Source organism: Nanorana parkeri, unplaced genomic scaffold, assembly GCF_000935625.1.
Source record: "Nanorana parkeri isolate BGI_ZX_2015 unplaced genomic scaffold, ASM93562v1 scaffold2938, whole genome shotgun sequence".
In the NCBI taxonomy this organism is placed as follows: Eukaryota; Metazoa; Chordata; class Amphibia; order Anura; family Dicroglossidae; genus Nanorana; species Nanorana parkeri.
This window is the reverse complement of record NW_017309206.1, coordinates 25,919-51,097: the sequence shown is the minus strand read 5'-3', so window position 1 is coordinate 51,097 and position 25,179 is coordinate 25,919. Positions and strand designations below refer to the sequence as shown.

At 45.7% G+C, this 25,179-nt stretch overlaps 1 protein-coding gene across 2 annotated transcripts in view; it reads left to right on the top strand.

The window, feature by feature from the left end:
* Positions 1–18,962: 18,962 nt before the first annotated feature.
* LOC108802552 (copine-1-like) overlaps positions 18,963–25,179 on the top strand; it is a 31,380-nt gene continuing 25,163 nt past the window's right edge. For both annotated transcript variants that reach the window (XM_018574408.1, XM_018574409.1), the window contains exon 1: positions 18,963–19,105. The gene's annotated coding sequence lies outside the window, so the exon portion shown is untranslated. The remainder of the gene's footprint in view (positions 19,106–25,179) is intronic.

Sequence of the window (25,179 nt, the reverse complement as noted above, 5' to 3'; positions counted from 1 at the left end):
CTAGGAAGGAGGAGGAAAACTCTTCAAAATGAGGGACATCTATTTCCTTCTTAGACATTTGTCACCAAAATAAAAGTCGCTGTTGGAAAATTTCCCTTCTGTTCCTGTTCTGTGACAACTCAAAATTTTGAATTTCACCTCACTTTCCTTATAGGGGACAATTATCTCCAGGACAAAAAGAGTGAATCTCCAAGTGGGGGGACACAGGCGATATAAACCAAACGTGCAGAGGTTCTAGCCCCTCTCGCCAATCAATCCAAAACTACAGAAAAGTAAAATGTTTATAGAGTGATAAACTTTTTTAAGTAAAAGATTTACATTTTTCATGATTTGTTGGTTTGTGTTTTTAATAGGCAATGAGAGAGTTGGAGAGCTTCCACCAGCATGGAGAGATGATGGTTAGTTTTGTAACCGGCTTCCTTCAGGAATAGAACAGCTGGACCGTAACATTGGAAAGTCAGCAAGACACCTGGAACCTGGGAGAAAATTCTTCAGCAGTGGAAAGGTAACCGTATGCATCATCTATACTTCCCAAGCTGACCTACCACAGGCATCCTGACCAGATGCCCAGCACTTTATCTGCCATGGAGGAAAGTGTGCTGCTTCTACAGGAAATAATGTGATGTTCAGTGTTGGTAACATGTTGATCAGCAGAGCAGAAAGAAAAGGAAGACTGCTCCACCGTCATGTTGGAGCTGTCTTAACTCCATGTCGCTCGTCGCGGTCGCAAGTCGCTTCTACCGGACCCTTTTTTCTGCGGATTTTGCGCGATTTTGCTTTTTTTCTATGGAGCCCGACGGGGAAGGTCGCGCTACCGTCGCTGGATCGTCGCTGGAACGTCGCCCCGAAAGTCGCGCTATCCCGGCCGTGCGGATCCGCTGTAAAAGGTATGTCGCTAGGTGTGAATAGGGTCTAACAATGATTTGAAGTAGTTTAATCTTTCAGAAAAATCTCCTTGACAGTCACCACGTTCCTAGTGTAAGTACAAGTTGCCCTTACAGGGGTGTGGAAAGTTAAAATTAAAAAAAAAAATGTTCAAGGACCAATGCGGAAGCCCAATCCACTTCTATCAATCAATCCAAAACTACAGAAAAGTAAAATGTTTATAGAGTGATAAACTTTTTTAAGTAAAAGATTTACATTTTTCATGATTTGTTGGTTTGTGTTTTTAATAGGCAATGAGAGAGTTGGAGAGCTTCCACCAGCATGGAGAGATGATGGTTAGTTTTGTAACCGGCTTCCTTCAGGAATAGAACAGCTGGACCGTAACATTGGAAAGTCAGCAAGACACCTGGAACCTGGGAGAAAATTCTTCAGCAGTGGAAAGGTAACCGTATGCATCATCTATACTTCCCAAGCTGACCTACCACAGGCATCCTGACCAGATGCCCAGCACTTTATCTGCCATGGAGGAAAGTGTGCTGCTTCTACAGGAAATAATGTGATGTTCAGTGTTGGTAACATGTTGATCAGCAGAGCAGAAAGAAAAGGAAGACTGCTCCACCGTCATGTTGGAGCTGTCTTAACTCCATGTCGCTCGTCGCGGTCGCAAGTCGCTTCTACCGGACCCTTTTTTCTGCGGATTTTGCGCGATTTTGCTTTTTTTCTATGGAGCCCGACGGGGAAGGTCGCGCTACCGTCGCTGGATCGTCGCTGGAACGTCGCCCCGAAAGTCGCGCTATCCCGGCCGTGCGGATCCGCTGTAAAAGGTATGTCGCTAGGTGTGAATAGGGTCTAACAATGATTTGAAGTAGTTTAATCTTTCAGAAAAATCTCCTTGACAGTCACCACGTTCCTAGTGTAAGTACAAGTTGCCCTTACAGGGGTGTGGAAAGTTAAAATTAAAAAAAAAAATGTTCAAGGACCAATGCGGAAGCCCAATCCACTTCTACTTGTGATACAAAAAATAATTTGAACCAAAACAGTATTTAGCCGTGCTAAGAAGCGCTTCTTATTGGTCAGCATTGTTACCTTCAATTTGCGAGTGAAATTTAAAATCCATAGCGCAGGGCTGTGCTGGACGACCTCATGAGATACAGATAGTACACTCGTATCGGCAGAGGGGAAGGAGTGTTCGTCGAACAGTAACTATAGAGGGGGACCAGATTTGAGTGGGTAATTCTATTTTCACAAATTATTTTGGGAAAGTTAACTTTATCTTTTAATGCAATTGTGGAATGGGGGCAGCACTCACACACGCATACACACACACACAATACCCTACACGTCCATTTATTTGCATGCAGATGGTGCGAACGGTGATGTTAGTTTTAAGTCTTCTTTTTTTTTTTTTTTCCATCATATTTTTTACATTTTTATCGATTTGATTTTTTTGTTTTCCTTTTTTTTTTTCCACTTAACCTTATTGCTATTAGAGGAGCTAACAAGCCCCTACTTGATAGTGTTTGGAGGGGCTTGTCAGTACAGAATATTGAGCACAACATTGTGCTCTATTTTCTGTGCAGCCCGGCTTGTGACACCTGAGACAGGACCACTGTGGGCACAGCACTCCTGTGTCACTGATCACATGGAGCAGATCAGAGAACAGACAATCTCTGGTCTGCTCCCAGCTCTCCATTCAGGTAGACCCTGAATACCACGGTGGGGTGGAGGGCTGGCCCAATTCTCTTTGTACAAAATGACCAGCGGCTCCCCCACTCTACATTTAGAAAAAAATGTAGAAAGAAAAACACCTGCCTGGCGCCTGGACACGCGGCGCCTGGAACTGCGTGTCCCAGGTGTCGGGTGATGGGAATTGGGCACCCCTGCTTTATTCAGTTACATTAAAAGCACACTAAATGGTTTTTCAAAAAAAGTGCTGCCGCTAGGTTAACTCATTTCAAGCCGCTGGTGTTAATACTCCTGTGACTCAGGTGTCCAGAAGATGTGACAGCCAGTATAATTAGCCAGTTCAAGGCTCCTAATAGGGATCAGAGCTCAGCTCAATACTATCTCAGCAGTAACAGGGGATACAAAAGAAAGGACAACTTAAACTGACATGGAGACAATTCCGGGCCCATTGATATCAGTCCGGTCCACTGCAATTTGTTAAAAACATGCATTGCATTAAAGTAGACCTTCCACCTCCATGGCAAGGTCTGATTATTCAAGTAGCCCCCCCCACCCTAAAACTGCATAAAATTACGGGCGATGGGGGCCGGCGGGAAATATATAATATACTTACCTTTCCCTGACTTTTCCCTGCAGCACATAGGTGTGAGTGAGGTCATCCTTCATCCTGTCAGATCACGGAGAGAGTTGCCTATCCAAAATCTTGCAAGTATATGATTCTGTGCTGCAGCCTCGTTACACAAGATTTGGCCATTCCCAGGGATTTTGTCAGCAGGAGGATGACACCTTGAATAAGCAGACCCTGCCACTGAGGCGGAAGGTCCGCTTTAACCCCTTCGTGACGGGAGACTTACACTGTATGTCCCGTCACAAAGTGCCTATATGACTGGCCACGTACACTGTACGTGACCAGTTATTTGAGGCTCTGTAAAGCTGTTAAACGCTGATTCTCAGGGGTTACCATTCATTAATGAATGCCTCAGTATTGAGGCATTTGCTAATGAAATAATTAAGCTTTTGTAAAAGCTTCTTTCTTTCTTTCATTTAATGAAAGAATGAAGCCGTTACATACAAATACTGGATCGCTAAATAGCGATCTGGTATTTGACAGCTAAAGATAGCAGAGAGGTAGCAGAGTGAGTCACCTCTCTGCTATTCGTTTTGACAGCTCCATAGACTGGCCCGAAGTTTATGAAGCTGTGTAATACATTTCAGGCACAATGTTACAATGTGTCTCTGTGCCTGAAATGTATCACTTCTGATCATCTGGGCACATTAGAAACCTTCAGGCCCCATTCACATTGAGCGTTTAATCGCGCGATTTCTGCTGCAATATGGCTCATATTTCCGCGCGATATCGCTGGTTGTAGCTTGTCCAATGCATTTCAATGGAGCTGTTCACATCTCACAGCTCAATGTCGCCTGTAGCTCGTCGCTGTAACTGAAAGTGTTTTTCTCCATTAGCCGGTCAAGGTGGTCTGCATAGAAGTTCAGCATGTGCTGCATGTATGTTAATGCATTCATGCTGAAACTGAAAGTGTTTTTCTCCATTACCCTGGCCCTGTTTTCTGCAGCCAGGTGGGCTTGTCATCCTCCTCTGGCACATACAAGGGCACTATGATGCAAAGAAGGCCCCCTGTACACAGACCACCACAGCCACAGAGCCATGGTTTGCTGGATGTGGCCTGTATCCTCATTGCTATGGTTCGTTAAATAGGGCTCCCCCTCCCCACCCCCACTCTCCAAGACCGTATGTAGCCAGCATACACCCATGTCCGAATAGAAAGCCCAGTTTTGGCAAACAGACAAATACACCCATTTGTTGGCCATGGGTTCAAAATTATCCTAATCTATTTTGTTGTGTCACATGAGATTGTTAATGAGAAAGAAGATGATTTGCTGCAATGTGTACCTACTACATATTTTACCAGCTCCAGCTTGGAAAATAAACTGCTAACTTGCTTGGAACAAAGCTGGCCCACATAGCAGGTGTTAGGAATGCAAAACTTGTCACATACATACAGACAAGGTGATGAGGACAATACCACACACGTTTTTATACACAATAAGCATTCAGAAATCGTAATGCATTTATTTTATTAAATTCCTGTCAAGGTAACATCATTGCAGTATTTCTTGGTCAATATCCGTATCTCAAAGCACCAAAACGGAATATATCTGTATATTGGGGAACATTTCTATGCAAAATCCTCAGCTGCCTGCATCTGCCATGGAACCTGGTCTGCTGGGGACCTAAAGTAGGAGGCAAATCGGTCCCTCACAGTAGATCCCTGGATGTTTCCACGCGTTGCAGGCCAATTTGCCCTCCCAGGTTATGAATCGTGGCATCATCGCACAGTGATCCATCTCTCTGCCTCACATAATTGTGCAAAACACATGCCGCCTTCACAGCACCAATGGCATTCTGCAGATTCAGGTTGACAGGAGTATGTAGAAAATGCCATTTGTTGCTGAGGATACCAAAGGTGCACTCCACCATTCTTCATGCTCTGGAGAGTCTATAATTAAACACCCTCTTCTCCAGGGTTAAGCCTCTGCTGGAATAGGGCCTCATAGGGTGTTCACCAAGTGCAAAGGCCTCATCTCCCACAAAAAAATAAGGTAGTGTAAGATTGGTGGTTCCAGGCATGGGGAGGTAATCGGGTAGATCAAGCAGTCGCACGCCTTCCATACACCTGCCGATTATCGTAGGATCACGGGATTTCCCGCAATTATCATACGATAATCGGCAGGTGTATGGGCACCTTTACAGTAGAATGTACAGTACTGTACATCTCCAGCACTACAGTACTGTACACAGTTTCTTGCTTAACGACCAATTCATTTAACGACCTAGTCGTAGAAACAGAACTCGTTCGTTAAGCGAGGAATATCTGTACTTCTGCGAAAGACAACCATTCATTCGATAGGGCTGACTAACCTTCCACAACAGGCCAACATTTGAGCATACAGCTTTTTAAGCATCGCAACACAATTCATGGTAGTGCATTTCCCTGTGCTGCAACGCAATGCCCTGGACAGTTGGGTTTGATTTGCTATTCAGGATGAATGGTAATGCATCTCACCAAAGTGTGTCACCGCACTAGAGTTAACAGGCCCTAAAAGTGACCTTTTTTCCATAGACCTCCAAAAAGAAGTTCTAGTTTTGGAATCCTAAATTATATCAGCCATTCACCTGCCTAATGAGAGAGAGCCACTCTGATAGGTATAAGCAAACATATTCACACCCCATGTATATGCTGCAGTCTCACCAGCATTACCATAGCAGTTTTTGTTTTTCGAAGTCCCTCCCCATTACCTGTTCATCCTGCCAGTATATCTGTTGATTTGGCACTTCCTTTAACAGAGTGATAACGCTGTGCTCTCTGCATTGAAATTTTGTAGCAGCATCACCACAAGGACGGGGTAGTCTTAAGGTGCCCATACACAAAACGAATATCGTGCTGTTTTCATACACTATTCGTAAGGTTGATGGAGAGTGTACAACCGCAAATACTGTACAATCGTACGACTTTTGACTTTTAAGCAGGCTAGAAAACTTCTGTTGTAGGAAATTCGCTAGGTTGGTGGCGTTTGCATACGTAAAAAATTGCACCATTAACACTGCTCATGCGCAAACGAAAATCCGTTCCGTCAATTAAAAAAATTCGGCCAGGTGATTTTTGCTAACGACCGCTAAGTGAACTACTCAATGGTCTGTGCATGATGGGGCCGTCGTATGAAAATCGTACGACGGTTCGATCATCGTACGACAAATTTCGTAGATAATTGCAAGGTGTATGGCCAACTTAAAGGTGCCCATACACCTGCCGAATATCATACGATAATCTCGGGTGATCCCGCGATCGTTCGATAATCGGCAGGTGTATGGAAGGCGTGCGACCGTTTCTACTGTACGGTCGCACATCTTTTGTCTTCCGAGCACGCTGGAAAACCTGCCGAAAACCGTAAGATTTTCGTCGGGTTTGGGGCGTGCTCGGAAGACAAATGTCAAACGGGTGGAAGGCGTGCGACCGTTTCTACTGTACGGTCGCAGGAATCATCGCAAGCCCTCCCCACAGCGGGGAGGGCTTGCGATGATCGCAAGTACAATCTGCCTGTCCAAGATGGGGAGATCGTTCGAGATTTGAATTACCTTACAACCATCGCACAACTAAAGTAGTGCGATGATTGCAAGGTGTATGGCCAGTTCAGCTTTAGACATGACATTTTAAATACAACATTTCCATATCCCAACTCTTTGTGTGGACATTTGTGCACATAAAACTCATTTATGGAGCTTCTTCCAGCCTGGTTTTTGGTGACATGTCTGCCATCTAGAGGAGTGGATGGGCATTACAACTCCATTAAGCCAGCGATTCTCATTTCTAATGTTATCTTTTCCATTCATTGCACTGTTTAACCCCTTTTATGTTGAAGGTAAAACAAAACCTGAACCTGCAACTTTGGTATGTGTTACCCCCAAATGTTGCTTGTTTTTTCCCCCTACTTAATACACACCGACCCCAACACTTACAGTAACACTGACCTAGATCAAGCCCTGGTCTATTTTGTTGGATTTTTTTTATCAACATGCTCCTCTAGATAGATCGCATCTTTGCAGACACTGCAGAAACTATCATTTTCTCCCCACTAAAAGATACAGGAAAGGCTTCTGAAACTAGTGAACACTGTGATTGGCTATCACAGTGATCACATGATCAGGAGCCTGATCCAGGCATTGTCTGTGACAGCCTGGTCTCTGTGCAGGGTGCATGCCCCTGGTACAATGATACTCGTACATGTGGCAGCACGCTGATTACATCAAACATTTATTTTTAATAATTGTTACTGTTTCTTTTAATAAAGACTGTTTTATTGCCTTTTCACTAAAAATGTTTTGCTCTGATGTATTTCAAAGAAAATAAAGTTGACCTTTTTTAAAAAGAAGTTGCTTATTACCTTGTTTTTATACTTTGGAATAAAAAGGATATTTTATACTGTATATCTGTCTTTTATTGTCTGATTACTGTGTATTCTAAGTAGTATTGTGGTCATACCCATAGTAGTGGATAGATAAGGGAGTCCTCCGCACACCTTGCAGCAGTCCGGGCCTATACAGAAAATGGTGCTTGCAGTGATAATCACGGATGGCACCATGCAAATACAACGTAGAAGCAAAAATCACCAGCACTCAGAAAAATAATCCAACATGTCCATTTATTGGACATAGACGTCACAAAAGCCAACGTTTCGAGACCACACAAGGTCTCTTCCTCAGGGCAGAAAGATGTGACCCATAATAGTTTTTTCTAAATACATTGCTAAGCCCAATGTAAGCCTCCCTATTACTGTAATGCAGATAGGTTGCATATACAATAATACATATGGTCTTTATATATAGTGCTGCAGAAAGGGATAAAATAATAAGGATGCACCAATACGGATACTGGTATCGGTGTCAATACTGAGCATTTGGGCAAGTACTCTCCCAAATGCACGGATACTTACGTTGATACCGGAACTGCCTGTCAGAGGGAGATTCCTTCTGAACGGCATTGCCACGAGGGAGCATGGAGGCGGCTTCCTGATTGGCTGACCCGCCTGTCATGACCAGCCTCCCCCACCCGGCTTCCTGATTGGCTCATAAGACAGCTTCACGCTGCTTAGGGACACTGCGAGGCAGCCTGGCTTCCTGACCAATCAGGCAGCGTGAAGCCAGTGTGCTTTTGATAGAACACCGGCTTCCCAGTCAATCAGGAAGCCGGGCCCACGCTACCTCAGGATGCCAGTATTGGTATTCGGTATTGGGGAGTACCAATCAAAAAAAGTTTTCGCTACTCAATACCGAAAAACCAGTATTGTTGCATCCCTATAAAATACCCTATGCTGGAGAGTCGGACCCGCTGCTCCTACACACAAGCAGCAACCTATTTACAGAAGTATTTACTCTCACGAAGTCTATCCTAACTTTGAAAAAAGTATAACCACTGGAATTGGGTTTAATTTAAGGTACCCAATCATGTTCAGATTTGTACTTTAATTCCCCTGAACCTGATTTTGGCATTTTAAAGTGTTTTTCTAGTATATCATCCTCCATAGTTTTCAGCATCTGCTCTCATGGAGCACTCGCCACTGTCTTGGTTTCCAATGATGGTTTGTAGTTTTAGACTGGCTACTCTGTTTTCAGAGAGTGTTGTGTAGGACAGAACTAAGCAAGGTTGGAGATAACTCCCTTGTATCTAAATATTACATTGTTAAAAAGTGATTTAAGATTTGCATTACAATAGGGAATGGTATGTTTGAAGGCAACCTAATATAATGTGATCATTTCATATACTAAGAAAGTGATAAGGTCATATCTGACTTCAAACTCTTACATTATGGGCAGCACCAGGAGTTGCATAAATCACCGACCTCCAAGTGAATAGGCTATGTGAAGCACAGCAGCCAATCGCATGTTAGTTTTAGAAGCCATGGATACAGATTGGTGGTGTTTGGGTTACTGAATTCTATAAGCCTAACATATAAGACGCAGCAATAGGCAATGCCATGACATTGCTGCAGTATTCCTGCTGAGGGCGAATCAAACACAAGGCTTGCCTATGATGTGTGCAATAAACGTATGCAGCCACGTAGCCTGTGTTGACGGGCCTATACTTGCGTTAGAACTGCTTCTCTTCACATATAAGTCAATTGGAATGCAAAAACAACTTGAAACAGGTTGATGCAGCTTACAAGGAGGTCTAATGCACTTTTCAATGAATTGTGAATGACCTCAGAAGTGTCTCAAATTTATCTCAATTGCAAGCAGAATGCACCCGGAAGCAAGCTGCATTTCTCTTCTGTTCATTGAAAGACATAGTCATTATGACTTGACCATTGGGTATGCCGCTAGTCATGCATTGCAAACAAAACAAATCCAACCCAGGGGCAGCCCCCTGCTGGTGGCCAAATCTCCCCATCTGCAACTGAGTGGGTTATTGCAAACTTGGAGTTTGTCCATCAGTAGGGGGCTGCCCCCTGGGTTGGGTTTATGCCTAGAGTCCTACTCCTATGGTTGGCAATATAACTCAATGGATAAGATCATCTTATGACTGTGTCCTTCAATGTACACAGAGAAAATGTTTGCAGTGTGTACAAAAATCCTATTTTCCTCATTGACCCAAGGCGAAAACTCCTCCACACAGGCCCATAGAAGACAGAAAACTCCTCCACACAGGCCCATAGAAGACAGAAATCTCTTCCACGCAGGCCCATAGAAGACAACTCCAATTCGACGTACTCCTGTTTCAGGTCAGTGTTTCACAAACGCAGTAAAACCCAAAGACCAACATCAAAAGCATTTTCCTGTAGGTTGCAAATGGCTGTTTCCATATTTCTCTTTATTGGGTTCCATTTTCTGCAATCTGCCAGCTGGTGAACGACTTAATGTAAGGTGTGCTCAGCCGGCTCTCTGAAAAAGTACTTGTTAATAACAGATGATGAATAATAAAGTTGATTTTAAAAGTGTGTTATCATTGCGGCTAGTATGTTTAATCTTTTCATCCTCTTAGCTTGTTCACACTATGTCCAGAGCAGATCTGCAAATGTAGTGCATTTTTGCAGCGATTATAAGGTTTTTTTTTTTCTTACCTTAAAATAGGCTTTTGGGTGCAGTCTGGTGCGTTTTGCATGCGGTTTTGATGTTTTTCCATGCGTTTCAGTGGATTCCAGGCCAGAGAAAATGAGACCAGCGGTATTTTTGTTGTTGTTGCCTGGACCGGAACAGTCTGCGCTGCTGTTAAAAGAGCCCAGAAATACCATAAGGATACATTGGGATGCTTTTTTGGTCCGGGAACAAACTGTTCTGGTCTGGACATGGTGTAAACAAGTCCTTAACCCCACTTCCTTCAAAACTAGAAAAAAAAAAAAGTTTTAGATAGAATGGGAAAGAGTTATAACTCCTGTCAGGTATTTCTTTCTGTCCCTGACACTATTGGTGAGATTTTTCCAGTTACTATGATGACCATGAAATAGAAAAGGGGGGGGTGGGGTGGGGTGCGTGCTGCCACCACTGAGACAGGAAGCACCTAACCTCATATTTCTCTTTATTGGGTTCCATTTTCTGCAATCTGCCAGCTGGTGAACGACTTAATGTAAGGTGTGCTCAGCCGGCTCTCTGAAAAAGTACTTGTTAATAACAGATGATGAATAATAAAGTTGATTTTAAAAGTGTGTTATCATTGCGGCTAGTATGTTTAATCTTTTCATCCTCTTAGCTTGTTCACACTATGTCCAGAGCAGATCTGCAAATGTAGTGCATTTTTGCAGCGATTATAAGGTTTTTTTTTTTCTTACCTTAAAATAGGCTTTTGGGTGCAGTCTGGTGCGTTTTGCATGCGGTTTTGATGTTTTTCCATGCGTTTCAGTGGATTCCAGGCCAGAGAAAATGAGACCAGCGGTATTTTTGTTGTTGTTGCCTGGACCGGAACAGTCTGCGCTGCTGTTAAAAGAGCCCAGAAATACCATAAGGATACATTGGGATGCTTTTTTGGTCCGGGAACAAACTGTTCTGGTCTGGACATGGTGTAAACAAGTCCTTAACCCCACTTCCTTCAAAACTAGAAAAAAAAAAAAGTTTTAGATAGAATGGGAAAGAGTTATAACTCCTGTCAGGTATTTCTTTCTGTCCCTGACACTATTGGTGAGATTTTTCCAGTTACTATGATGACCATGAAATAGAAAAGGGGGGGGTGGGGTGGGGTGCGTGCTGCCACCACTGAGACAGGAAGCACCTAACCACAACAAAAAGCAATATTTCTTGACTGACAAAAAAGTGTTTAGATTTGCATTTGATGGATTTTTACATTGCTTTCAATCTTTAAGCTTTGCTGCTCTTTGTTTCCCTTGTGAGGTACTACATTAGTGCAGTAGCTGATACTGAAGGGAACAGCACTGTTACCTTTCCATGGAGACGTACAACACAGCCTCCAGAACATTGCAAATGCCTAGGCATAAATCCTGTATGATAATAATAAGCAATTTTTTTTATTGGCCACTGTGTGTTTAGATCAGTGGTTCTCAACCTGTGGGTCATGACCCAAAAGTGGGTCACAACCCACTGTTCAGGGTGTCACCACATGCTTTGTGCTGCGCTAGGTGAGAGGCTCCTCAGCCACCTCCTAGAGCAGCAGTGTCAGTTCTCTTGCCGCGCCGCTAGATGGCGCTGCAGCACCGGCAGCCGAGGAGGGTCAAAGAGAGGGGAGCGGGTGGGAGTGAGGGGAGTTGAATGCCGGCTTGACCACTGGCCACCACAGAGCCAACAATGGCCACCAGAGAGCCCCCATTGACCGCGAGAGTCCCATTGAGCTCACATGAGCCCACATTGGCCATCTGAGAGATAGATACTAGACACAGACACAGATACTAGTATTGGTGCATTCCTAAATTTTACCATTGGGGGTCACCACAACCTGGCAAATGTTACCAGGGGGTCCCAGCCCTAGAAAGGTTGAGAACCACTGGTTTAGATGGTCATGGAATGGCCTCCCTCAGGAACAGCCACTTGACTATAGCAACAATATGGTCGGGATCTTTCCTGGATGCAGCGCGGCTCTGTACTGTCAGCATATAACCGCCTATATGTTAAGTTTTGGGTCACAGTAGTACCCACACAAAACTGGGTCACAAAAAGGTTTGGCCATAGTTCTCTTTTAATCCTTACAGTGCAGGGGTAGCCCCACTGCAAGGGTTCATTTTGTACATGCCTGGAGTTCTTTAAAAATTTTTTTTTTAAAAAGGCGACAGGTTCACTTTACGTCTGAGTATGCCGTTATTTAACATGCCTCCATCAGATGTTCTAAGGCAGGTCAGATAACGTAGATATTCCAGAAAGTTTTTAGTGTCAGCTATAGATAAATATGAAGTATGTCCAGACATAAACCTTCCTGAGAGTGTAAAAGCTCATGTTATCTAGTATTATTTTGACTAATAGATGGTAGGGGGTCCACCCATTGACATCATATATCCCTTGGGAAATCTATGGCCCCGTTCACACCTGCATTTATGGGCACCTTTACGAATTCCTCCATGAGACTCTGCCGGGTTTATGTGAATAGATGTGGGAAGCGTTATGCAAGGCAATGAGAGGCTGACAGCACCCAGCTGTTTGTATATATCAGGCATGCAGCGAATACCTGTGGATGATCGCCCCAGACGCAAGCTGTTTGCAACCCACGAGTCAACCATCTGCAGTAATCGTTGCATGTCTATTTTTTTGGCAAACAACTGCAGCCTCTCATTGCTTTGTATGGCGATGCCCACCTGCAGCTGTTTGCATAAAGGCCACTGAGTCTCACAGAGTAATTTGTGAGGCTGCCCCCAAATGTAAGCGTAAATGGGACCTAAATGCATGCCCTCAGGGAGACTCCATCACTGACCCTCATCTACTGAGTACACCCCTTTGAACAGTGAGATTTTAATCCGTATCTCGGTGAACACAAAAACAATTTCCAACATTTTGACAAAACCGAGTTTTATAGAACATTCGTTAAGGTCATGACATGAAAGTAAAGTTAATAATATCACTTATATTACAGAATCTTCAGTTTTACTCAAATGAGGTGAAGCAAAAATGAATGCACCCCACAACAAAAACTACTCCATCTAGTATTTTGTGTGACCTCCATGATTTGTAAGGACAGTACCATGTCTTCTAGGCTCGGAATGAACAAGTTGGTGACATATTGCAACATCTATCTTTTTCCATTCTTCAAGAACGAACTCTTTTAGAGGCTGGATGGAGAGTGATGCTCAACTTTCACCCTGTTCTTCTTCAGACATGCAACAGTGGCCTTAGATGTGTGTTTTGGATCATTGTCATGTTGGAAAAGTGCAGGACGACCGAGGGCACGGAGTGATGGCAGCATCCAGGGCAGTACATCTGTGAATTCTTGATACCATCAATGCAATGCAGCTCTCCAACACCAGCAGCACTCATTCAGCCCCAGAGAAGGACCCTGCCACCACCATGTTTCACTGTTGGCACCGTGCATTTTTCTTTGTACTCCTCACCTTTGCAATACCATACAGTTCTGAAGCCATCAGTTCCAAAAACATTGATCCTGGTCTCATCACTCCAGAGTACAGAGTCACAGTAGTCTTCTTTTTCAGCATAAGCCTTGGCAAATTGTAGGCGGGCTTTTTTGTGCGTGGGATTTAGGAGAGGCTTCCTCCGTTGACGACACCCATGCATGCCATTTCTCTGCAGTGTACTCCGTATTGTGTCATGGGACACAATCACCCCAGTTTGGCTTTGTACTTCTTTAGCTAACTGCAGTGAACTTGCAATGCCGATTTTTCTTCAAACCTTCTCATCTGAAGACGCTCCTGTCGAGGTGTTAACTTCCCTGGACGGCCTGGACGTCTCTGTGAGATGGTTGCAGATCCATCTTTGTTACATTTTTTATCACTTTTGCTCCAGTATTCTGACTGATAAGTAAAGCTTTGCTGATCTTCTTGTAGCCTTCACCTTTCTTGTGTAAAGAAATAATTTTCTTTCTCTGGCCTTGTGACATTTCTCTTCCATGTGGGCACATTGGAGTACGCGGCCGTACGCCCCCCTACGCTCACCCGCCCTGCACGTCCGTGCGGGTGAGCGTACTCGTACGCTGACAGGATGGATCCTGTCTGCGTCCGAGCCAGAAAACACGCACCCCTACGGACCTGCACTTGAGGTAAGCATAGGGGGCGTACGGCCGCGTACTCCAATAGAGGACGGGGGCTACATACTAATCACATGCAGCACCTATCCTTCCCGGGAGCTGCCCGATATGGCCCTCCACGCAGCACGGATCTGTACGTGCGGGCCGATTCCAGTGTGAATGAGGGCTTTTAATCAAATGTCTGCTGGACACCTGTGTAATGAATAATTATACTCACCTGTATTGAATTCTTGTTAATTAGGATTCTGTTGTCTAAACCAGTGGTTCTCAACCTGCGTAACCTCAGGACCCACATTTGTCCTTGGTCATTATAAGTCGCGACCCAAGTTGCACTGCACACACACTCCAAAAAATATATTTTTTTCTTCTTTTTTTAAAGATCCACCCAGTCTCCCTACCTTATGAGAACTGAAGTGGATCCAGAGTTTGGGGTCCAGTGTGGGCTGCTGTGCTGTGACGGAGCTCCATCCATATGTGCATTGCTTGTACAGCTTCCTTGTGCGCCCTGTAGAGGTGCCAGGAGCCAGAATGTGACGTCAATCCAGTCCAAGCACCTCTACAGGGCCCATGTGGGAGCTGTAACAATGCACATATGGATGGAGCTCCCTTACTGCTATAAATCCAGCTCACCCAACCTTATGCAGGGTCGGGCAATATATTTTGAATTGCTGCTCACCGTGAGAACTGACGGTGCTGCACTTGGGGGAGCGGAGGAGTGTCTTACCTAGAAAAGTGGAAGGCATGTGGGGACCCACTGAACATGGGAACAGCAGAAAGGCATCATGGCACACTCACAAAACCAGCATGTAAAACAACATGTCTCACCACTAAGGACAATGACAGAGGTTTGGATACACGTCTTCAGCCGAGGATGTGTAAGCCGCACTGCCGCGCCAAGGCACCTCTTATAGTGCGGTCCTAACTCTAAACTAAGAGGGTCTCCATCTTGGAGCACATGGGGGCAGAAGATATCAAATTGGGTGCAGGTTTGTCAGGAGGACGCCCAACCTCCTTAAAGGTACAGAAACACACAAGGGATCCCGCACATCCTAATGGCAGCTGAGAAACCCCATGCGTCGCTGCACCAAATCGGTCAAGCAAAACAAACAACAAACGCACTCAACAATTTGTTACCAGTTATACAGTAAGGTGCACACGAAATGGGCTTTGAACAGTAGAACAGCAGAAAGGCATCATGGCACACTCACAAAACCGTGCGCACACCGGCCCGTTCGGCATTTGTCTCCCGAGCACCATTCAAACCAGCCGAAAATCGTACGATTCTCGGCTGGTTTTCTAACATGCTCCTTAGACAAAAGACGTGCGACCGTACAGTAGAAACGGTCGCACATCTTAGTTCACACTGTTCGATTCTCGTACGATCGCGGTATTTCCCGCGATTCTCGTACGAGAATCGAGCAGTGTATGGGCACCTTAAGGTTCCTAGTGCATACACATACAGAGCCAATTAACCTTCCAGCATGCCTTTGTGATGTGGAAGGAAAATGGAGTGCTCGGAGGAAACCCATGCAAACACAGGGAGAACATGTAAACTTGCAGATAGTGTCCTGACCAGGATTTGAAACAGGGACCCCCAGTGCTGCAAGGTAGAAATGCTAACCACTTAGCTAGTGTGCAAAATTAAAGCACGCTCTGCACAGGTATGAATACAGCTCAGTGTACAGTCTAAGGCCCCATTCACAAGGGGGCTTATGTTGCGCTCTGGGATTCCTGTGGCAGGATGGCCCAGTGTGACAGTAGCCGCATCTGTCAGCAGAAGTCCGGATATAATTGTACATGGTATGACTACATCAGTTCAGGATAGAATGAAACTACATTACTAAAACTCACTAACTGCTAAAAACAATGGTCACAAGTACTCTGTACTCATACTTCTAGACCAGATGTTGGGAACTCCGGCCCTCCAGCTGTTGTGGAACTACCACTCCCATGAGGCATTACAGCCATGAATCCCAGAGGCAGCGGCATGTTGGGATTTGTAGTTAAAAAACAGCAGGAGGACTCTTCATTGAGATCAATAACACAATTATCAGTCCCTCCGTACATGCTAGGGTGGCTAAGTGTAATCCTGGACTCTGACCTCTCCTTCAGGACTTGCATCCAATCACTAACCAAATCTTGCCGTCGTAATCTCTGTAACATTTCCAAAATTAGTTCCTCTTCAACAAATGGCACCACAAAGCTACGTACTCAGTCTCTTGTCATCTCTCGCCTTGACTATTGCAACTCACTTCTCATTGGCCTTCCTCTACACAGACTATCTTCCCTTCAGTCCACCATGAATGCTGCTACCAGACTCATCGTCCTCACCAACCGCTCATTGGCCGCCATCCCTCTCTGCTGATCCCTCCACTGGCTTCCAATAGCACAATGTATAAAATTCAAAATACTAACAACTAGGGATGCACGGATACCGATACTAGTATCGGTATCTGTGCCAATGACGAGTATTTGGGCGAGTACTCGTACTTGCCCAAATGCTCCGATGCCTAGCCCGATACTCCCGGTTTCAGGAAGCCGTGCACCACATCATTGCATGCTGCCCGGCTTCCTGATTGGCCGGGAAGCCGGCTCCATGCACTCTCGTTGTGACGAGGAAGCGTGGGAATGTAGGCGGTACCCTTCAAATTAACATACTTTAAAATTTACAATATAAATAAAAAAATAATGCTCAAACACCCAATGGATTAAAACTGGCCGCAGCCACTTTATTGGTCACCATATTAATTTATTATATTTAAAATAATTTCAACTTCATTAAACTCAAACTGATAACTGTAATTACTCACACTTAAAACCAACCATAAAATTGCCCAGCCACTAGGACTCGAGCAATATTATAAATAAACATCACCAATAAGTCCCCTCAAAGAGTGACAAACCACATAAAGAAGCACGCGACAAATATAGCTTAAGGCTTGGTGGGCGGGAGCTCGCTGTGAAAGAGTTCAGCCGAGTGCCAGCTCTCCCTCAGGCATTCCTTTATATAGGCTCCTGGGAACGGTCCAGAACCTTCCAGAAGGACACGAGCCAGGAGTTTTCCCGCCGAAACCTGTCAGGTAAATCTCTTAAAGGAACAGTACCTAAAATTAAAGAAAGAAAAAACAGGGAGAAAAACTGGAAAAAAACACAGGGAATGCCACAATCCCATGTTAGTGGGCCCAAATAAATTGTTCCCACTTTTCCATGGAGGCGGCTTCCCGGCCAATCAGGAAGCCAGGCAGCGTGTAATGACACGCTGCCCGGCTTCCTGACTGGTCGGAAGCTGGCCAATCAGGAAGCCCTGGCGCTGTGTAATGACGCGGCGCCCAGCTTTCTGATTGGTCGGGAAGCCAGCTTCATGCTCCCTCGTCACCTGTTGATGAGGGGACATGAAGCCAGCTTCCCCGCCAATCAGGAAGCCGGGCACCGCATCATTACACAGCGCCAGTTTCCTGATTGACCAGAAAGCCGGCTAATCAGAAAGCCAGTTGGTGAGTCATTACACGCTGCTTGGCTTCCTGAATGGGGCTTCCGGTACTCGGTATCGGCGAATACGAAAAAAATATATATATCGGTACTCGAAATACCGGTATCGGTGCATCCCTACTAACAACATACAAAGCCATCCACAACTACAAATGACTACATCACCAACCTCATCTCAAGTTATCACCCAAACCGTCCTCTCAGCTCCTCCCAAGACCCCCTGCTCTCTAGCTCCTTCATCACCCCCTCCCGTGCTCGCCTCCAGGACTTCTCCAGATCCTCTGGAACTCCCTACCACAACCTATCTGGCTATCTCCCACTCTGAATACCTTTAGGCGATCCCTGAAAGCTCACCTCTTCAACCTATTCAACATCCTCTAAAAAATTGTACATCTACTCCTTCAATCAGCTCATCCCTCAAGTCTGTACACTACGCTGAACACGCACATACAAACACGCAAAAACGATGCCGCCTAGGTGTGAACCCAGTCTTACATGCGGCCACTGTCACCATGTCATTTACTTCAATGGGTACAGCGACCACATCTGAACTGGGACACCTGGGTTTCCTGGCGCAGGAATCCATATGTTCTTGCCGCAGGTATCCCAGAATGCCCCGTGTGAATGTAACATAAGGCCCGGTGCAGACCTGAGTGATCCGGGACCACGTCCCGGGATCGCGCGGTCCTGCACAATTGCAGACAGTGATTGTCCGTGTGGCAACCGCAGAAAAAAGGTACATGTACCTTTTTTGTGATACACGATACACGGCTGTTTAGCTGCGATCGTGTTCGGATGCACGGGGTGCCATTAGAAAATAAGGGCACCCACAGCGCGATCGTTGGTGATGGGCGACTCCGTGACCGTGTGGCAATCTGCGCGGTATCGTGCACGATTGCAGCGCCTTCTTAGATCGTCCAGGTGTGCACCGGCCCTCAAGAGGATTGCAAACAGAAAGGTAAGTTTGTTTTATTGCAAAGGAGATTTGGCATGTTACTTCTATAATAAAGAGCTTTGCATGCTCACAATCGTTTAATGTTTCACGTTAGTTCTGCTTTATTGCAGACGTTTGCCATAACTATTGTGTGTTTATACCCGGGAGATGTGTTCTCTTGCTCATGAAAGTAGGAGTTGCTGATGTATGTATTGCTGAGTGTCCTGGGCCTGGCCTTGCAGCAATAGAGGGTGTAACCTGGGTGTGACGGACGGCCCTATCTGCCATTTCTGCCTGAGCACAAGAAGCTGCCTCTTGTAGAAAGGAAGGTGCCTCACCCCACACACAGACAGCTGCACTACAGCCTGTGTTCTCTCCATATCACCACCAGCTTGTCTCTGCTAAGGTAAGCGCGGCGACTAAATATAGAACTTTCTGTCTTGTCTGTTCTCTGGACGGTGCAGCTCCCCCCCCCTTCTCTTTTTAATGCACCCCCTGTTTCTGGGAGCCAAAACACACCCTACAGCCTGAGGTCTCTTCAGCTTTCACTCCCCAGCCATCTTTTAGTACTGAGCACTTTCTCTGGTCAGGAAATGGCTTTTTCTACAATGTTTCAACTGCTTGTGGTGTGTTGCTATTTTGCTCCAAGTTATACATTGAGGCCTAATGGTGTCTGAAAGCCTGCAGTAAAAACTGTTAGGGGGGAATTTTATCACAGCTGGAGCAGATGCCCATGGCAACCAATCAGCTTCTTTCTTCAGTTTGCTCAGTTAAGCTTTGAAAATGAAAGAGAGAAGCTGATTGGTTGCCGTGGGCAACTGCTCCAGAGTCTCTGTGTTGCCTCAAGCCAAACCAGGCCTTGCGCTGAAATACTTTTTATGCTTTTATTGTTTTTTTCTCATTGCATGAAGATTCAACACTGCTCTGGAAGGTGACAATTGTGATCGGTTGTTTCGAGGTAATGCAGACTGTCTGAGACAATTTCTAGCAGAGGCACCGTGATGATTAAAGCACAAGGGCCCGTTCACAACACAGCGATGTATTAATCGTGTGATACCTTGTGTTCAGCGCATGCAGTCATGCAACAGGGAAAATGTATCCAAACTAGAGCAGACAGATCCTGGAGCAGTTGCCCATGGCAACCAATCATCGTCACTTTTCAGTTTACTCAGTTAAGCTTTGAAAATGAAAGGGAGAAGCTGACTGGTTACCATGGGCAACTGCTCCAGATTCTGTCTGCACTACTTTTATCAATTCCCCTACTTGTACTGCAGGGGTGGGCAACCCCGGGCCTCCAGCTGTGCTTTAACTACAAATCCCAACATGCATCTGCCTTTGGGAGTCATGCCTGTAACGGTCAGTCTTGCAATGTGTCATGGGACTTGTAGTTCCACAACAGCTGGAGGGCCGAAGTTGCCTGCCTCTGCGCTACTGTGTGCTAGGTGCGTTGTGTTGCCATTCATTTCAATGGTAGCCCAATTCACCCCTGGCTGTCATGTACTGCACTACAGCGCAACACTGTGCGTTGTGGTGAAAAAAAAGTAAATGCACTACTTTATCACTGCAATACTGGTACCATGTGTTGCATTATGATGCAGCTCCCCTGTGGCCAAGAGGTGTATTGGGGTGCCATTGAAATGAATGGCAATGCACGTAGAGTATGGTAATGCATGTTCGGCGCATTGTGTGATATTGTGTATTAAATGCAAAGCATCATGCAATTCTTTTGTGAACAGGCCCCTTAGAGTAATTCCAAAGCTGGTCATACATTTTGTAGTAGGGATGCACCGATACCGGTATTTCGGTATCTACTACAAGTACTGTTTTTTTTTTTTTGATACTCGCCGATACCGAGTACCTGAAGTCCCATTCAGGAAACCAGGCGGCGTGTAAAGACTCGTCACCTAGCTTCCCGATTTTAGCAGGGAAGCCATCCCCATGCTTCTCGTCAGGAAGTCGGGCGCCGTGTAATTGGGTGACGAGGGAGCATGAAGCCGGCTTCCCGGCCAATCAGAAAGCCAGGCAGCGAGTGATTACATGGCGCCCGGCTTCCTGATTGGCCAGCTTGCCGGGCAGCGAGTCATTAAACGCTGCCCAGCTTCCTGATTGGCTCGGAAGCCAGCTCCATGCTCCCTCGCCACAAGTGGCGAAGGAGCATGGAGCCAGCTTCCCGGCCAATCAGGAAGCTGGGCAGCGTGTAATGACGCGCTGCCTGGCTTCCTGATACGGGAAGTATCGGGCTAGGCATCGGGAGCATTTGGGCTAGGAGTACTCGCCCAAATACTCAGCATCGGCACTGATACTAGTATCGGTGCATCCCTAAATTTGTATTCTTACTCCTCCCCCCTTCACATTCATTTTTTATTTTTGCCTGACGGCTATTGTATTTCTACAGCCGGCTCCCACAACTGTCAGAAAATCGGTCTGGTTGGGCAGAGTCATCAGTAGGCTGACAATTTTCCTCCCGCCTCCATCAGCAAAAGTCGATTAGCATAAAAGTCCCTTTTTTTTTTCCACGCACTTTTTAAAAATAATTTGAGGTTTCTCTTGTGCTGTACGGCACTGCCATCACTTTTGTGTCTAGATACAGAGGTCTGTTTGATTTGGCTGGTTTACTACGTATGAAAGTCAAACTCTTACCCAATTGCCTTTTACACTTCTCTACTGAAACGGTTTTGAGAACTGTTCATGCTTTTCTGTTTGAGTGTGTTGTGCATTGTTAGGCGTCAACCTGCGTTGTGTTGAGGCATGCACAAAAATAGGTAACAAAGTGCTTATGTTCGTCGTGTCAAAAAGTACCGGGCGGGAAAGTAATGTTGCTAGGAAATAATTCTCCATTATAGGCTATACTACACTGGTCTTCAGTCATTCAGAACTTTTTTTTCTATGGAGCCCGACGGAGAAGGTCGCGCTACCGTCGCTGGATCGTCGCTGGAACGTCGCCCCGAAAGTCGCGCTATCCCGGCCATGCGGATCCGCTGCAAAAGGTATGTCGCTACGTGTGAATGGGGTCTTAAGATCACTCAACCAAATAAATAACTAGTGCTTGGCTAGAAAAGCCCAAGCACACCAATCATAATAAAGTAACTCATTTTTAAAATGTCCCCCTCAATGAGGTGACGAATCATATAAATAAATGCAGCGACAGCGAAGCAAGGGTGGGATGGGGGGGGAAGCTCATCTGGAAGACAGCTGACAAAGGTGATGCCCTGAAAAAAAAAGTTTTCCCGCCTGAAACGGTAATGCCTGGATACTGTGTTAACCAATCACCGGTCAGGAAGAAGCAGGAAAACCAAATAAGATGGGAGGAAAAAGAACTACAAGTCACTGCAGATCCATGAGTGTCTGAGGCAGTACAGAGACTTCCTGATTTTACGCAGCTGTCTCTTCGCCTTTTCAGTGCCTGAGGAGGGGGGTGCACGCTACCGGTGGGGAGTCTGGGGGGACAGGGCCTCTGCATCATCTCCCTGCCAACTGGCCAGAGCATTCAGCTCCTGGCAACCAGTGATGCCACTGGTTGCTAGGAGGTGGGCAGTATGCCGACCAGAGCCTCCCCCGGTTGCTAAGAGCTGGGTGGGGAGATGTGTACGGCCCCGCTTACACATCTCACCGCCAGGAGGTGCGTTGGGGTGCCATTTAAATGAATGCGCCTAGTGCACGGTACTGCACGCCAGGTGCACTGTGTGATAGTGCGTACTAACAGCAGGGTACCATGCATTTTATTGCAATGCTATGGTGTAAAAAGGGGCAACCTCAGCACTACAATTCTTGTGGAACTACAAATCCCATGAAGCATTGCAAGACTGCCAGCCACAGGCATGGCTCCCAGAGGCATGATGGGATTTTTAGTTTCATCACAGCTGGAGTGCCAAGGTTGTCTATCCCATGGCGTAAACTTTTTAGCAGTACAGTGGTTTGGTGATTAGCACTTCTGCCTTGCAGCACTGGGAGTCCCCGGGTTCAAATCCTGGTTAGGACACCATATGCAAGGAGTTTGCATGTTCTCCCTGTGCTTGCGTGGGATTCCTCCGAGTTCTCCGGTTTCCTCCCACACTCCAAAGACACGCCGGAAGGTTAATTAGCTCCTGTCTAAATCAGCCTTGTGTGCATGTGAGATAGGGACCTTAGATTGTAAGCTCCTTGAGGGCAGGGACTAATGCGAATGTGTAGTATGTAAAGGGCTGTGTAAATTGCCGGCCTGGTTCACACCTAGTCGGATTCAGTCGTGCAATAAACACGACTGGAGCTATTTTCAGTGGATGCCGTATGGTTTTGGTCCCATAGACACTCCCATGCATTGTTTTTAAAAGCAAAATCACGCTAAACATTTTAGACTGGAATGTTATGATACGATTTGACTTTTGAGTTGCATTATTATTAAAACAACTAACTTTACTTTGAAAAATATGTCCGGCATTGTAAAAAAATGTTAAAAACAAAAACAGGAAACCAAGTCATTGGAGGGCAGGGTGTTGAAAGTAGATCCGAGTCTATAAGGGCCTGTTCTTAATCTCTATAGATATATATTTTTAAACTGGAACGCATCAAAAACGCATAGCACCGCGTCTGCAGATCCGGACCTGATCAGGACCTGAAACTCACCTGAAATTTACACTTGAGCGCCAGCGTCTTTGTTGGTTTTCAATGCGTCTTGTTTTCACACGTGTTTGTTGACACGTTTAGGGCCGCAAGTCCCCATTCAAAACTGTGCGATTTTGAAGTGCTTTGGCATGTCACATGACAAAAAGAACCCCAATGTTTTCTATTGGGCCCGCTGATACCTAGGTGTTGTGCTGCAGTGCAGTGAAAAAAGGTGCGGGTTCTTCTTTTGGTGCATTTTTAGTTCTATAGACTTCAATGGAAGCGCTTGGAAAAAAAAACGCATTGCACAAGGCAAACCCCTACCGCCTAGTAAACTGCACCTTGGTCAAAACAAAATATGCAAAACACATGAACAACACACAACAAAAATAAAATGGTAAAAACAGCAGAAGCACAAGCGTAAATGGAGATGAAACTCTTTGGTCATTTGAAGGCCTCATTCACACCAGGTGTACACATACGGGCGTGTACGCCACACGGAAGTGGTCCGATCCCAGGAGGGACAGATGCTGCGTGTGATTGCACGCAGCAGCCTGTTCTTCTCTATAGGAGGAGGCGGCTGTACGCTATCACACGTACACCCGATCTGCACATCCATGCGAGTGTCCAAATTTGGACTCAGACAGGATGCGTCCGTCTGCGTCCAAGTGAGGACACCCGTACCCGCACAGATGACAGCGTACAGCCGCGTCTTCCCATAGGAAAGAACAGGCTGCTGCAAGCAATCGCACGCAGTACCTGTCCCTCCCGGGATCGGCCCGTCTACAGGCGTGCACGCCACACGGATGTGTACGCCCTGTGTGAATGAGGCCAAAAGGGGGTTACTAAGAGGAAGAAGACACGGTTGTTAGGCATAAAAACATGTTAAAAATGCGAGTTATGAGAGTCTTTCCAGGTGCTCCTGTTAATCTATGGGGGGCTGGGAACATACTTTCTCTGCTCCAGATAAAACTGCAGCCTTCTAATGGCGAAATACAGTTTGTATCTTTGCTCAATGTACTGCCAGAGGACACTGATAACGAGTGGTAGTAATTCACGTCTATTGCATATGTCAGGGATGTTGTAAGAGGATGTTCCTTGGTTCAGATAGGCCATGCGAGTATGATCATTGCCTAAAAGTGTCTAAACTAGCCCTCCGGTTTGTGGTACTGGTATTGTTTGCCGGTTACTGGTAATGACTCACCACCCGGCTTCCTGATTGGCCGTGAAGCCAGCTCCCTGGTGACGAGGGAGCATGGAGCTGGCTTCCCAGCCAATCAGGAAGCCGGGCAGGGTATTATCACTTGCTGCCCAGCTTCCTGATACTGGAAGTTCCGGTATCGGGATAGGCATCGAGAGCATATTGGCGAGTACTTGCGCAAATACCCAGTATTGGTACTGATATCGGTGCATTCCTAGTTATAACCTACAAAGCAAGTTTCTTAAATCCATAATACTACCATCATGTTTAAGCCCTGAAGAAGGGGGATGTCTTAAAACTCTCAAAACGCATTAGCTGTTCTTTGCTGCCATTTGTGAACACGTTCCATTATTAAACGTTTTTGTACTCTCGTTCCATTTTGCTTCCATTTTGCTTAGCGCTCTTATTGGACTTTATATATGCATACAGTGTAGTCATTAGGCAGTCTGACAAACTGAACATGCTTTTAAGTTTAGCCTCGGACAGGGGTAGGCAGCCTTGGCATTTTAGCTGTTTCAGAACTACATGTGCCATGAGGCATTGCAAGACTGACAGGCATGACTCCCAGAGGCACGGCGGGATTTGTAGTTTAACCATAGCTAGAGTCCCAACATGGCCTACGCAGAGAGTAGGGAATAGTTAGAACTTGAAGGATTTTACCACTCTTGGTGCCCCCCCTGACTTCCTGTCCTGGTAAC